The sequence below is a fragment of the Lactuca sativa genome, chromosome 1, assembly GCF_002870075.4.
Source record: "Lactuca sativa cultivar Salinas chromosome 1, Lsat_Salinas_v11, whole genome shotgun sequence".
In the NCBI taxonomy this organism is placed as follows: Eukaryota; Viridiplantae; Streptophyta; class Magnoliopsida; order Asterales; family Asteraceae; genus Lactuca; species Lactuca sativa.
This window is the reverse complement of record NC_056623.2, coordinates 155,741,222-155,754,749: the sequence shown is the minus strand read 5'-3', so window position 1 is coordinate 155,754,749 and position 13,528 is coordinate 155,741,222.

Sequence of the window (13,528 nt, the reverse complement as noted above, 5' to 3'; positions counted from 1 at the left end):
GGTTGAAGTTTAAGCCATACCCAATCCCCAATATTAAATGTTCTCTCCGATCTATGTTTATCAGCTTGTTGTTTCATTTTGACTTGAGCTTTTGTTAAGTGTTGTTTCAAAGAATGAATCATCATTTCCCTTTTTCTCAATGATCTATCAATGGATTCCACATTTGATTCTCCTGGAAGATATGGCAAATGTATTGGAGGTGGCTGATTATACACTACTTCATAAGGTGTCATACCAATAGCATTTTGATAATGAGTATTGAACCACCATTCTGCCAAAGGTAACCAAAAACTCCATTCTTTTGGTGTTTCCCCACACATACACCTCAAATAAGCCTCTAAGCATCTGTTCACTACTTCTGTTTGACCATCAGTTTGGGGATAGTAAGCAGAAGAAAGCTTCATCTCTGTTCCATGTAAAGCAAACAATCCTTTCCAAAATTGACTCAGAAAAATAGCATCTCTGTCACTTACAATGGTCCGCGACCATCCATGAAATTTGAATACATTATCTAAATAACATTGAGCTACTTCAATGGCTGAAAAGGGATGTGATAATGGCGTAAAATGAGCACTTGTGCTTAGTCGATCAACCACCACAAAATAACATTTTTGCCTTGACTTTTAGGAAGACCTGTAATAAAATCCATTGAAATGTCCACCCATACTTCATCAGGAATTGGTAGAGGCTGTAAAAGCCCTGGATATGCTGTATTTTCTGACTTGGAAGCTTGACATATAGTACATTGCTTAACAAATCTACTCACATCCTTGGTCAAACCCTTCCAAGTAAACAAACTCTTGACCCTTCTTAGTGTGTTATCTCTTCCAGAATGCCTGGCTTCCCCTGTTGTGTGCTGCCATTGAAGTATTTTCATTTTTAAGTCTTCACTATCACCAATACAAATCTTTCCTTTCTTCCTTAAAATGCCATCTTTGAATGTATAATGTGGTATCAGTTGTCGTTGATCTAGTAGTTGGATTATTGCTGTCACTTTTCCATCTAAAGTATAACTATTCTTGATGTGTTGAATTAAATCAGAACATACAAGAGAAATAGTCATGCATAAGATCTCTGAACCTTGAACTCTTGAAAGAGCATCAGCAACTATGTTTTCTTTTCCACTTCTATACTGAATTTCATAATCGAAACCCATACGTTTGTGATGAGATTAAAACTTAATCTTGAAGATCGATTAGATCTTAAACAGGTGAATAAATATTTAAACAGTAAGAACGAATGCAAAATAAAGAACAACTCAACGATGAATCAAACAAGTCGAATGATTATAAAATAAACCCTCAGAAGAGCTCGATCAAGAACATCAACTATAGAGGGTTGGAAGATTACAAGAACGATAAAGAAATCTGGAATGCTATCGTAATCGTCTAGATCAATCGTTCAATTATTCTTAACCTAATATGCATGCAAGCATATACTTATATAGTAACCTAGCAAGCTCACGGTATGGACAGGCCCAAAACCGGAGTACAAAAATAATGGACTAACAGCCGAGCACAAATGACGCAATCTTCAAACGAATCTTCAGCCCAACAATCTCCCCCTTTGCGTCAATTGGAGCGAGATCTTCACTTGTTGCTTGGGCCAGCAGCTGAAGCAGGTACCTTCTTCACAGTGTTGAATAGACGCTTGGTGAGAGCAAGTATTGTCTGTCTAAACCTGATGTACCATTGGATCATGTCGTTGAAGTACTTGACATCATCCACTGCATTCTCTTTACACCTTCGAATGATCGATAACACATGCTCTAGACAAGCAGTGGTGTAAAGATGTTTGTCAGCTAAAGCAAAGAGACATTTCTGTCGTTCTGCTCTAGTGAACATGACCGAATTACGTCTCGGATCAATCTTGCCCATTTGCATTTGATTGAGATCACTGGCCGATCCCACAGGAGCTATCTTCGGTTTCTTCTTGAAGACTGTGGCAACCTCCTGATCCATTAGGGCAACCTCCATGATGTAGCAAACTAACATCCTTTTGATATGGTCTATAATGGGACCATATTCGGCTTCATCATTCAAAAGGATATTATGCAGGACAATCCAACCATGAGGTTCGGTAGATCTGCCAAGGATATCAGATGTTCAGTTCTCGCAGACCCTCGAATCACCTTGAACCGAACGTTTATGAACCTTCCTTCGGTGTAAGGCTTTAAGACCCGAACGTTCACTATCTTCTGGGCGCTCCATGTTTGATACTGAGGACGAGCCGCCTTCAGATAGAATTCGATCAACTCCCTATCCACCTCAGGGTTCGGATGAGGGACTTCAAAAATGTTAGAGAAGGCGTGGAAGATAAACGCCTTTCGAGTCAACGGCATGTCGAACTGCGAATCGACAGAATTATAGCAGTCGAACGAGATAACCGGCTCAAGCCATAAGATGCTAGGAGTATCTATGGCCTCTTTAATCAAGCGCTCTCGAGTCCAGGCAGGGAAGAGAGTCTTCCTGCTCTCGAGGAGATCGTGGGCTTCCTTTTGCTTGCGTTCGGCTTCTTCAGCCTCTCGTGCCACACGATTTACATCATCATCCACATTGCGACTGTTTTTACGTGTCAACATGTCCGCAATGGTTTCATCATCTTCATCTTCATCTTCATCTTCGTCCTCAGCTATGTTTTTGCCTTTACCCTTCACACCCGAACCCGAAGCTTGACCAGTCTGAGGTGGTTCGGTTGTGTGAGTAGCTTTGGAGGAAGGAGGTGGTTTCGATCCGGACTTTACTTCTCCCCCTTGTTTCGGATCGCACACGAAACTAGGTAAGCCTTCGATTTTGCTGAGAAGGTCCATGGCCGGAGCAAGTTTTTCAGCAAGGGTTCGCCTCACCGAATTATTGAGTATTGGATCGTGTGCTTCGAGGATGTTTGATAGTGCAGCGTGTACATCCGAAACACATGTTTTTATTACCTCCCGTTCGGATCGAAGAGCTTCAAGCTGTTGTTGTGAGTTTGAAAGCTGCGTGCTCTTGACCTTAAGGGCGGTGGTTTTGCTTGCCAGAACGTCCATCAATGAGTTTTCAGCTGCGAGATCCTCCTGAAGCTTAGCGAGGCGCTCATCAATGGAGGTACGAAGGGCCGAGTTGTCATCGCTAATAGATTGGCGAAGTGAAGCGAATGACTGTAACTCCGTTGAGACGAACTTGGCCAACTGTTGAACAATTGGTTCCAAAGTCGTCTTTGTGGCATCAGCGCTCTCCTGTAGGGACTTCAACAGGGAAGAAGCGTCTGAGAATAGTTTATCGACTTTTTCGGTCGCAGCCTCACATGCTTTTGTGGAGGCGTCTATGGCGGCAGTGGCTGAAGCTACCGAATCATGCTGAGCCCTGGAGAAGGCATCAACAATCTTCTGAAGAGCGGCTTCAGAGAGAGATGACTGTTGGTTGGAAGATGAAGCGAGAAGTAAGTCAACCTTCTCGTTGAGCTCCTTAAGATGCTTCTTTGTCACTGGAGCATCATCCTCTTCGTCACTTTGAACTTAAAACGGACTAAAATAAACCGAATCGAAGGTCGTGTTTTCACCGCCAAGAAACGGGTTATCTCCATCAAAGGCATGATCTGGAGATGGTGGGGGTGGTGAAGCTGGGGGTGTGGTGGTTTTGGTAGGTTCAGGTTGAGTGGGTGTGGGGGTAGTTTCGGGTGGTGGTTGAGTATGGGTAGGTTCGGTTGTATGCTGGGTTTCGGTTTGAGGTGGTTCGGTGACGGGTGGTGTTTCGGTTGTAGTGGTATGAACCCCCGTATCAGATACGTTGGTTGGAACCTTGGTAGTGGTTGTGGTGGTATCTGTGAAAATGGGTGGTGGTATAGGGAAAGAGGTTGGAGGAATAGTGGTAGTGGGGATTATGGTCGGAATGGAAGTAGGGATGGTTTGAGGAGGTGGAAGAACTGGTGAATTATGAAGTTCCATGTCTGGGGTAGGGGATCGGGGTGGTGTGTTGCCTCTTTGAGGGGTTTCGCCTCCTTGAGAGCCGTCCGAACCCGAACTCTCGTTTTCTGATTCACTCGAAGAAGAGGGGATGAGAAGTTTTCGCTTTGGTTGAGTCTTCCTCCTCTTCGGCTGCGGTGACTGGGCAGGTTTCGTTGGTTTCCTCTTCCTGGGAGAAGGACCTTTAGCAGCTTTGGTCACTTGCTTCCCTTTGTCCGCCTTTTTGTCCCTGTTCACCGGTTTGTCAGCATCATGGATGGACTTCAGCATTTCCGGTGTTAGTTCCCTAGGTCCAGTTGCCCTGAATTCCTTGACCGTCCGGATTAGCCTGCTGTCAGAGGGAATGTCGCCATACATTGTCTCCGGAATAGAGCCAATGAACGAGAATTTAGATGCATCCGAGACGATGATCTTCTTGGTATGAAACGTACCGATAGAAGACATCGATGCACCAACAGCAGTGGGAATGTCAAAATTATCCATTGCCCATTTTGTGATTAAAGTCCAGAACCGGGCATACGACACCTCAGAATGTCGTGATGAAGAAGAAAGGCTCTGGATGAGCTGTTGCCAGAGAACCAACCCAAAATCTAAGTTGACCCCGTTGTAAACTGCATACATGATCGACAAGAACAGTCGACTAGCGCCATCGGATCCTGAGCTCCGTTCTGATAAGCCCTTGAAGAGGACTGTGAACATGCCGTTCCACTGTGGCGGCAAGCAAGATTTCTTGAACTTTGCGACGGAGGTGAGGACCTCCGTGTACCCCATATTGTAAAACATGTTATACAGATGCCCAACCGGAATCGTCTCCGGATTTATTCTCGATGGGTCAACAGCCAACCCTAGCATTGTGCAGAAACGTTGTCGAGAAACGGAGGTCTTGTGTTCAGCAACCTCGAAGAACACCCGCTCGACTGCTTTTTCGTAATAGGCAGTCGCATAAACCTGCGAGAGAGACGCCATGGGCACAGACTCAATCCTAGAGAGAGCCGGAGCGATTTGGGAGTACTTCAGGCACTCGATGATCGGCGACATGTAGGAGTCGTACGCCAGAGGGTTGAGATCGATCACCAGGCATTGTTGAGGACGAATGGGAAGGATGTGGGAGGTAGCATGGACTGAGGATGATTCTGCCATTGTTGAAGGTAGTAGAAGAAGAAGATGAACAGTGAAGCTTTTGGGAGTTTTTGCTCTCTAGAAAATCCGGAAGCAGTAAAAAGGTAAATGAGAGTGTAGACTGCCTTTTATAGTGAGGGAATGGTGAGAGAAAAATCGTTTCAAATCTTCTATGCGATGATCACGTAGGAGAGAGAGTGTCAGATTCCTAGGATCACGCCACCCAACAAGCGCCGTTTCAGAAGAAAACCGGTTCAAATCCTCACGCGCCTTTAAGTGCCAGAGAGAAATCCCTTGAAATTCGCACACGCGTCCATGATGTCAGTAAAAGTATGGGCGTTTCAAATCCACACGCGCCCCATTTTTACCGTCGTTTGAAATTCAATCCTTTTAACTCCCGCCGAGTCAGCAACCTTTCGTCTTATCTTTTAAAGGGCATCTTTTGAATTAAATACCCACGTGGATTATTTTTGACCACAGCTTCATAATTAACCACCAAAGCAATAATACAGCCTGTAATAATTAGTAACGGAATTTTGGAAAATCAAAGATTTTCGTGCTAAGAGTGTAAAAAAAAAGAATAAAGCAACTCTTTTAAGGAATAAATGTGATGTCAATAAAGACACGAAACAAGTGATCCCGGGCACGAATCTCTTCCTTCAAGATCAAGAGAGACCTTAAAGTGTTTATGTGGATTCCTGTTGAATTACGATCAAACATTTATGAAGAAATGTTGAAAGGCTTGTTTTAATTAGGCTAAGTAAAGGTGGCTTTCGCTTTGATTCAGCAATTCTAATCTTGAAATAAGAAAGAAAGTGAACAAAGTACTTGTGAGACCGGTGTAGTCTGTTGAAGAAGTAGGTGGGAATTAATTTTAAATAGCTTGGAAAAGATAAAATCTCAAAAAAAAAAATTAAAAACTGGATCCCAAGGGAAGAAATGTTATGGTTTTTAACAATTTCATAGGAATCACACACAAAAAAAATTTGAGATGTCAGTAGGATACATCCATCAATTCGTTGGTGAAAACTTGAGCAAATTAATTGTTCACCGTCAATTCGTTAGGTGTTGAATTTTGGGTTTCACTCAGCTCGTAGTGACACGAAACTAAGATCACAAACACAGATGTTGTGTAACCATAAACTTCAGTGGTAATTTCTGAGAGTCTCAAGGGTTACGTTGATGAAACGAATATAATGGAGAAATGTAATGGAGATGGTATAAGAAATTAAAGTACCTCTGCTGCAAAAATAAGGACCAAGCAGAAAAACTCTTAACTCATGTGAGAAGAGAGTGAGGTAGCTCACGATTAGAATAAATGTAGTAGCCTTATTGGGAAGACAAGGTTTGTTTATACCAGGTCATGAAGGCTTTTATTCAGAATCTTATGAGGCTTGAGACACATACAACAACATGCTTCTAGGGACACTTAGGTAATCCATCAATTATATCCCCATTAACGAACAATCACACAAACAAAATTAAAAGAGAGAGAAAAAAAAATTATTTTTGGAGTTTTTGAAATAGATAAAATAAAAAATTAAAAAAAATTAAGCAAGAAAAAAAAACTTATGAAAAATTTGGTAACCGAACCCGAACGTTCGGTTGGTGTTGGTTGGGAAAAGTTTGAAAAACCGAACCCGAGCGTTCAGTTCGTTTCGGTTTAAGAAAATTTTGAAAAACCGAACCCGAGCGTTCGGTTGGTTTCGGTTGAAGAAAATTTTGAAAAACCGAACCCGAGCGTTCGGTTGGTTTCGGTTGAAGAAAATTTTGAAAAACCGAACCCGAGCGTTCGGTTGGTTTCGGTTCAAGAAAATTTTGAAAAACCGAACCCGAACCTTCGGTAGGTTTCGGTTTTGGAAAATTTTGAGAAACCGAACCCGAACCTTCGGTTGGTTTCGGTTTTGGAAAATTTTAGAAAACCAAGGAATTTAGACATGTAATCAGAAAATACTTTTAATAATAAGATAAACAATTTTGTACAAGAAATATACAACCAAGAAAACTACCTTTGTAGTAATGAGCGAGTCAGATGATTTAACCGAGCCCGAACGTTCGGTCAGTTTCGCTTCTTACGGTTGAGGTTGAGAGGTAGTTTGAGGTACTGACTCTGATTCCATCATACCTAGCCCTTGCAATATTCTGTTGAATGATGCTTCAGGAAGAGCTTTGGTAAAGACGTCAGCCAGTTGATCAGTGGTTCTTACGAAATGAACTTCGACGTTTCCATCTTCTACGTGATCTTTGATGAAGTGATACCTCAGTGCTATGTGTTTGGTTTTAGAGTGTTGCACTGGGTTATGACAGATCCTAATTGCACTTTCAGAGTCACAATATAGTGGGATCTTCTTCATATTGAGTCCATAGTCTCGAAGTTGACTCTGGATCCAAATCACTTGAGAGGTGCAGGATGCAGCGGCTATGTATTCCGCTTCGGCAGTAGACAACGACACGCACGTTTGTTTCTTGGATTGCCAGCTAACCAACTTCCCGTCAAGGAATTGACAGCCGCCAGTGGTGCTTTTTCTGTTGAGTCCACATCCTCCAAGGTCTGCATCTGAATAGGCTTGAACGAAAAAACATGAGTTGGAAGGATACCATAGACCTAAGGAGGCAGTTCGCTTCAGATAGCGTAGAATGTTCTTCACTACAAGCATGTGAGGTTCACGTGGGTTTGCCTGAAATCGAGCACAATAACATACAGAGAACATGATGTCAGGCCTGCTAGCAGTAAGATACATTAGTGAGCCTATCATTTGACGATAGAGCGTGATATCAACGGCCGGTTTGTCTAGGGATGGGGTTAGCTTGGTGCCGAATGCCATTGGGACTTTGACTTTGGAGTCTCCCATCATACCAAACTTTGCTAGGAGAGTCTTTGTGTAAGCTTCCTGATTGATAAAGATGCCTTCGGGTCCCTGTCTAATATTTAATCCAAGGAAAAAGTTAATAGGACCCATTGAGCTCATTTCAAATTTAGTCTCCATCAGCTTTCGGAATTCAGCTGTTAGGCTGGGATTCGTTGAGCCAAAGATGATGTCATCGACATAAATTTGAACTATCATAAGGTGGTTACCTTCCTTTTTGCGAAAGAAGGTTGGGTCAACCGAACCTTGTTTGAATTTAGACATCTTTAAGAATTTAGTTAGCGTTTCATACCAGGCCCTCGGAGCTTGTTTGAGGCCATACACAGCTTTATCCAGAATGTAGCAATGATTTGGATATTTTTCGTTCACGAACCCCGGAGGTTGCTCCACATACACGGTTTCTTCGAGTTCTCCATTAAGAAATGCACACATGACGTCCATTTGGAAAACTTCAAAGTTTTTGTGTGCAGCGTAAGCAAGAAAGATTCTTACAGATTCCAGCCTAGCTACAGGAGCGAAGGTCTCTTCATAATCGATGCCTTCCTCCTGACAATATCCCTTTACCACTAGACGAGCCTTGTTCCTTATAACATTCCCTTCCTTGTCCATTTTATTCCTAAAGACCCATTTGAGACCAACAACCGAGGCATCTGGAGGAGTTGGAATCAGGCGCCAGACTTTGTTCCTTTCAAATTCGTTCAGTTCATCTTGCATTGCTTGAACCCAATCGGAGTGATCGAGAGCAGTGTTAACTGTCTTCGGTTCAACTTTTGATACGAATGAGTTAAACATACAAAACTCAACCTTTGAAAATAAGGATGTCTGCTTTGCCTTGAGTTGTGATCGGGTCAGGACCTTTTCAGAGACATCACCAACCACTTGAGAGATAGGATGATCTCTGGTCCATTTGACAAGAGGAGGGTAGTTTGGATCAAAGGTGGGGTCTAGTTCAGCGTTGATCATTTCTTCTGGCTCGGATTGGCTTTCATAGTCGAGCGTCATATCAGCTTGCTCCCCCTCGATAGATGAGCTTTCTTGAATGATTGGAGAAACTTGAGGTTCAGAGGTTTCTTGTGGTGCTTGGTATTCAGGCGTTGATGCACCTTCAGTTGGTAAAGCACTTTCGGTTGAAGAAGTACTTTCGGTTGCAGTTGTAGAGTATGGCTCCCCCTCAGCATATGAGCTTGGCTCCCCCTCAACTGAAGCATCGTTGAATGGAGGTTCATCAGAATTCGATCCTCCTTCGTTCATTCTCTTAGCAGCTTCTTCGACAATTTGCTTCATATGGTCTACCTTGTTGTCTGTTGCTCTTGCTTCTGAGAGAGTAGCTTTCTCTGGTTCGTCAAATAGCTCCATAAACTTCTCGAATAGATTAGCGATCGAGACTGTGACCTGGCCAGTTTGAGGAAAGATTTCCCCGGCGGTATCTTCTTTGGCCTGTAGCTTTTTGACATAACGATCGTCAAAGGTCACGTAATATGTTTCTTCGATTTTTCTCGAACACTTGTTGAGGACTCTGTATGCTTTGGATGTGAGAGAGTAGCCCAGAAAGATTCCCTCGTGGGCTTTGACATCGAACTTATTGCGGTGCTCTTTAGAGTTAAAGATGAAACACCGTGAGCCGAACACATGGAAAAATTTCACATTGGGCTTCCTGTTGTTGAGAATCTCATAAGGTGTGAGCGTGAATCGCTTTTTGAGATAGGACCTGTTCTGTGTAAAGCAAGCAGCAAAAATAGCATCAGCCCAAAAATAAAGAGGTAAGGAAGCGAAACTTAGCATAGTTCGGGCAGCTTCACACAAAGATCGGTTTCGTCTTTCGACAATTCCTTTCTATTGAGGAGTGTAGGGAGCTGAGAAGTTGTGACTTATTCCCTTTTCTGCTAGAAATTCTTCAAATTCCCTGTTCTTGAATTCCAGACCGTTGTCGCTCCTGATGTTGCGAACGACCTTCTTGAGCTGTACCTCAATCTGCTTGATGAACACTTTCAGCTTTTGAGTCGCTTCAGATTTGAGCTTTAGAAAGAACACCCATGTAAATTGTGAAAAGTCATCAACAATAACAAGAATGTACTTGCTACCACCGATGCTTTCGATAGATGATGGACCACACAAATGAATATGAAGTAATTCGAGTGGTTCAACAACTTTTGTGTTAATTATGGATGGATGAGTTTGACGACTCTGCTTCCCCATTTCGCATGCAGCACACAAATGATCTCTGTCGAACTTGAGCAGTGGAAGGCCTCGAACATGACCTCCAGTGACAAGTTTGTTAATATCTTTGAAGTTGAGATGAGAGAGTCTTCGGTGCCACAACCAGCTTTCGTCAGGTTGAGCTTTTGATAACAAGCATATAGCTGGGTTTCCTTTGATGGGTTTAAGATTTAGAGGAAACATTTCACCCTTGCGTTCCGACTTGAGAATTACTTTCTTTGTCTTCTTCTCAATGATTTCAGAACCTTCATCGTCGAATGAGACTTTGAGACCTGTACCTCCAACAAGCTGAGATACACTGATGAGGTTGTGTTGGAGTCCTTCCACATATGCCAGCTTCCTTATTGTAAAATCACCATTAGTTATCATTCTGTATCCCTTTATGGTGCCGAAAGAATTGTTTCCAAACTTGACGTTGCCACCATTCGAAAGAGATCTGTATTCCTGGAGCTCCTCTTTCCTCCCTGACATGTGATGCGAGCAGCCACTATCGATGTACCATTCTTCGTCGAACTGCTCGTCACTTATAACCTGCAAAAGTTAAGCAGATTTAGGAACCCAAAGTTTCTTGGGTCCTCGTGAGCTTTTCATGGGAACAGGAATAGTAAGAGAGATGTCAACAAGATATGTTCGTTTTATAAGTGTTGTTTCATATTTCCTTTTAATGGTAAAAACTTTGATTTTGTTAGGATTAGGTGCGTTTGGTTTAGACTCTGGTTTGGATGCATCAACCTTTTGTTTGCCTTTTTGTTCAGCTGTCGAATGAGATTTTTGAGAACTGACAGAACGAGCTTTAGAGCTAGATGGAGATGAATTAGAAGAATTAGAAGAAGTGGGCTTAGATTGAGATGACTTCTTGGCTGGAGACTCTAGGTGACCCTTTTGCTTTTGATCATTGGTGGGACTGACCTTAGAGTTTTGATCTCTTTTGACTTCAGAACCGAACCTTTCTTTCGGTTGAAGTCGTTCTTTGAACCGAACCTATGCTTTCGGTTGGAGTCATTCTCAGAACCGAACCTTTGCTTTCGGTTGGTATTTTCTTTTGAACCGAACCTTGGCTGGTTGTTGTGGCTCTCATGCTTTTTGACAGGATTGTTTTCAAACTTCAGATTCTTGTCTTGATGAGAGAAATATGCATTCTGGGATTGCCAGAACTGTTTCCTTTCAGAGAGATTCTTCCTGTATCTCTGGTTCCTTTCACGTTTCAGATTCCTCATCTGCTTCGGTTGATGATGGATATTGGCTTTCATTTTCGGTTTCTCCTTAGCTGGTTCACTTTGAGTTTTGGGAGTTTCACTTTGAACTGAGGAACTAGAAGGAATGTCTTCTTTTACAAAACTTCCATTCTCTTGAGGAATGTCTTTCGTACCACTAGTACTTGGCACATCGAAATTATCCGGCTTGTTCAGAGGTTCTGGTATATATCTACCTTTACTTATCCATGAGGTTCTTTCTGATAAGCCTACGGTTTCATCTGCATTATCGATTGGAGCTGACCAGAAGAACTCATCACATCCATCAGCATTGTCTTCGTTTACAATAGCTGTGAGTTCAGCGGTCTGATGTTCGGTTACTCCAGTGACCTTGTACACTTGATTTGGAGTGGTCTGGACCTTTTGATATACAACCGCTTTCTCTACTAAGATCGGGGACTTTTGTTGGGACAATCGAGCGAACTCCACTGAATTTTCAGAAATCAGATTCTTGTGGTTTTCAGGTTCGTTTTTTACAAATTCTGAGCAGTCAACCATGTCCTCTACAGAAATTTCACTCATGTTGTCGTCCTCATTAAGCTCAGATGCATTTTCAACATCAATCTTGTTTTCTGAGCTCAAGTTGGAGTTTAAAGAGTCAAATTTTTGTATGGTTTCGGTTCTCAGTTTAAGTCTATCATTTTCATCCAAAAGATTTTTAAGCATGTTCTTGTGGTCCTTGGATTTAAAGAAAGATTCTATTTTGTCCAGTCCATACATGTAGGTCGGATTGACGTCATCAGATGATATCACACTCTCACAATTATAAGCTTCGGCATCGATTTCGTCCTCCTTAAACTCAAGGAAGGGCAAAATCATGCGATGGATCTTTTGGCCTATTTCACAGTCCAAGTGAAGCTGAGTAATATTAGAATAAAGACGTTTTGCAATTAAACAAAAAACATTCCGCTGTTTTAACAATTTTAAATTGTCTCTTTGTAAATAAATGTTTTCGTCTTTTATTTTAACTAATTCAGACTCCTTCAACTCGATCCACATGCGCCGCTCCTCACTCTTCGATGACACCCTGCTTAATTGATCAGTTAGGTTAGAATTGGTGACTCGAGTTTGAGTTAAGCTACTATCTAGATGAGAAATTCTTGTATTAACATTTTTTAGTTCTTTCTCATATGAGGATTGTGGTACTTTAAATGAAACAAAGACCGATTGTACCTTCTTGATCAGTTCATCGAGCTCGTTGAACTGCACGCTGAGCGGTTTGGCCGTAAAGCACATGTCCTGCTGCTCCTTCAGTTCATCGCTTCCTCCATCAGTGTTGTATCCCCTCATCTGAGATACATCGGACACCATCAAGCACCGTCCTCCACTACTTTCCTCCTTTTCCACACAAGCCTTTCCATGCGAAGGCTTCCTCACTTCATCATCTTCTGAGTCGGTTGACCAAACTTCAACTCCACCGAACCCGTCATCAGCAACCGAACCTTGCACAATAAGAGCATTCATGGAAGGGTTAGCGGTAGATTTCTTCTTCCTCATGTCATCAAGCTTTTTCTGTAGCAAAGCTTCCTCATCCTTTTCCTCATCTTTTTCAGCCATCTTTTTAAGGACACAATCCTTAGCATAGTGATTCTTCCCTCCACAGTAGTAACAGCTTACTCCTGAATCACCATCTGCTTTCGGTTCCTTCTTGGGCTCTTCAACCTTCGGTTCATTATTAACCTTTTCTGAACTGTAACTCCCCTGCCAGTTTCGGTTTTTGTTGCTGGGAAATCTCTTCTTTATGAACCTCTTGGGGTTAGATACCATCATAGCATAATCCTCAGACGTGAGGTCATACTCCTCCAAGTTGAGGTCTTCATCCTCCATCACAGATTTACTTTTTGACAGGAGGGCCAGAGAACCTAGGCTTGAAACAACGTTCTTTTCCTGCAGCACAATCTTCTCCCGAGACTTGAGAATACCCACCAGTTTCGCCAAAGAATATGATTTAAAGTGCTCATGGGCTTTGACTGTTGACACCACTGCTCTCCATTCTGACCTTAGACCATTTAAGAATGTAACCTTCTGCTCGATAAGCTTCCTTTCGATATCATGTTTGATCATCCTGCTGAGAAGATGATTGAAGCGATCGAACGTCTGGGTCACGGTTTCTTCGACTCCTTGCCTGAATT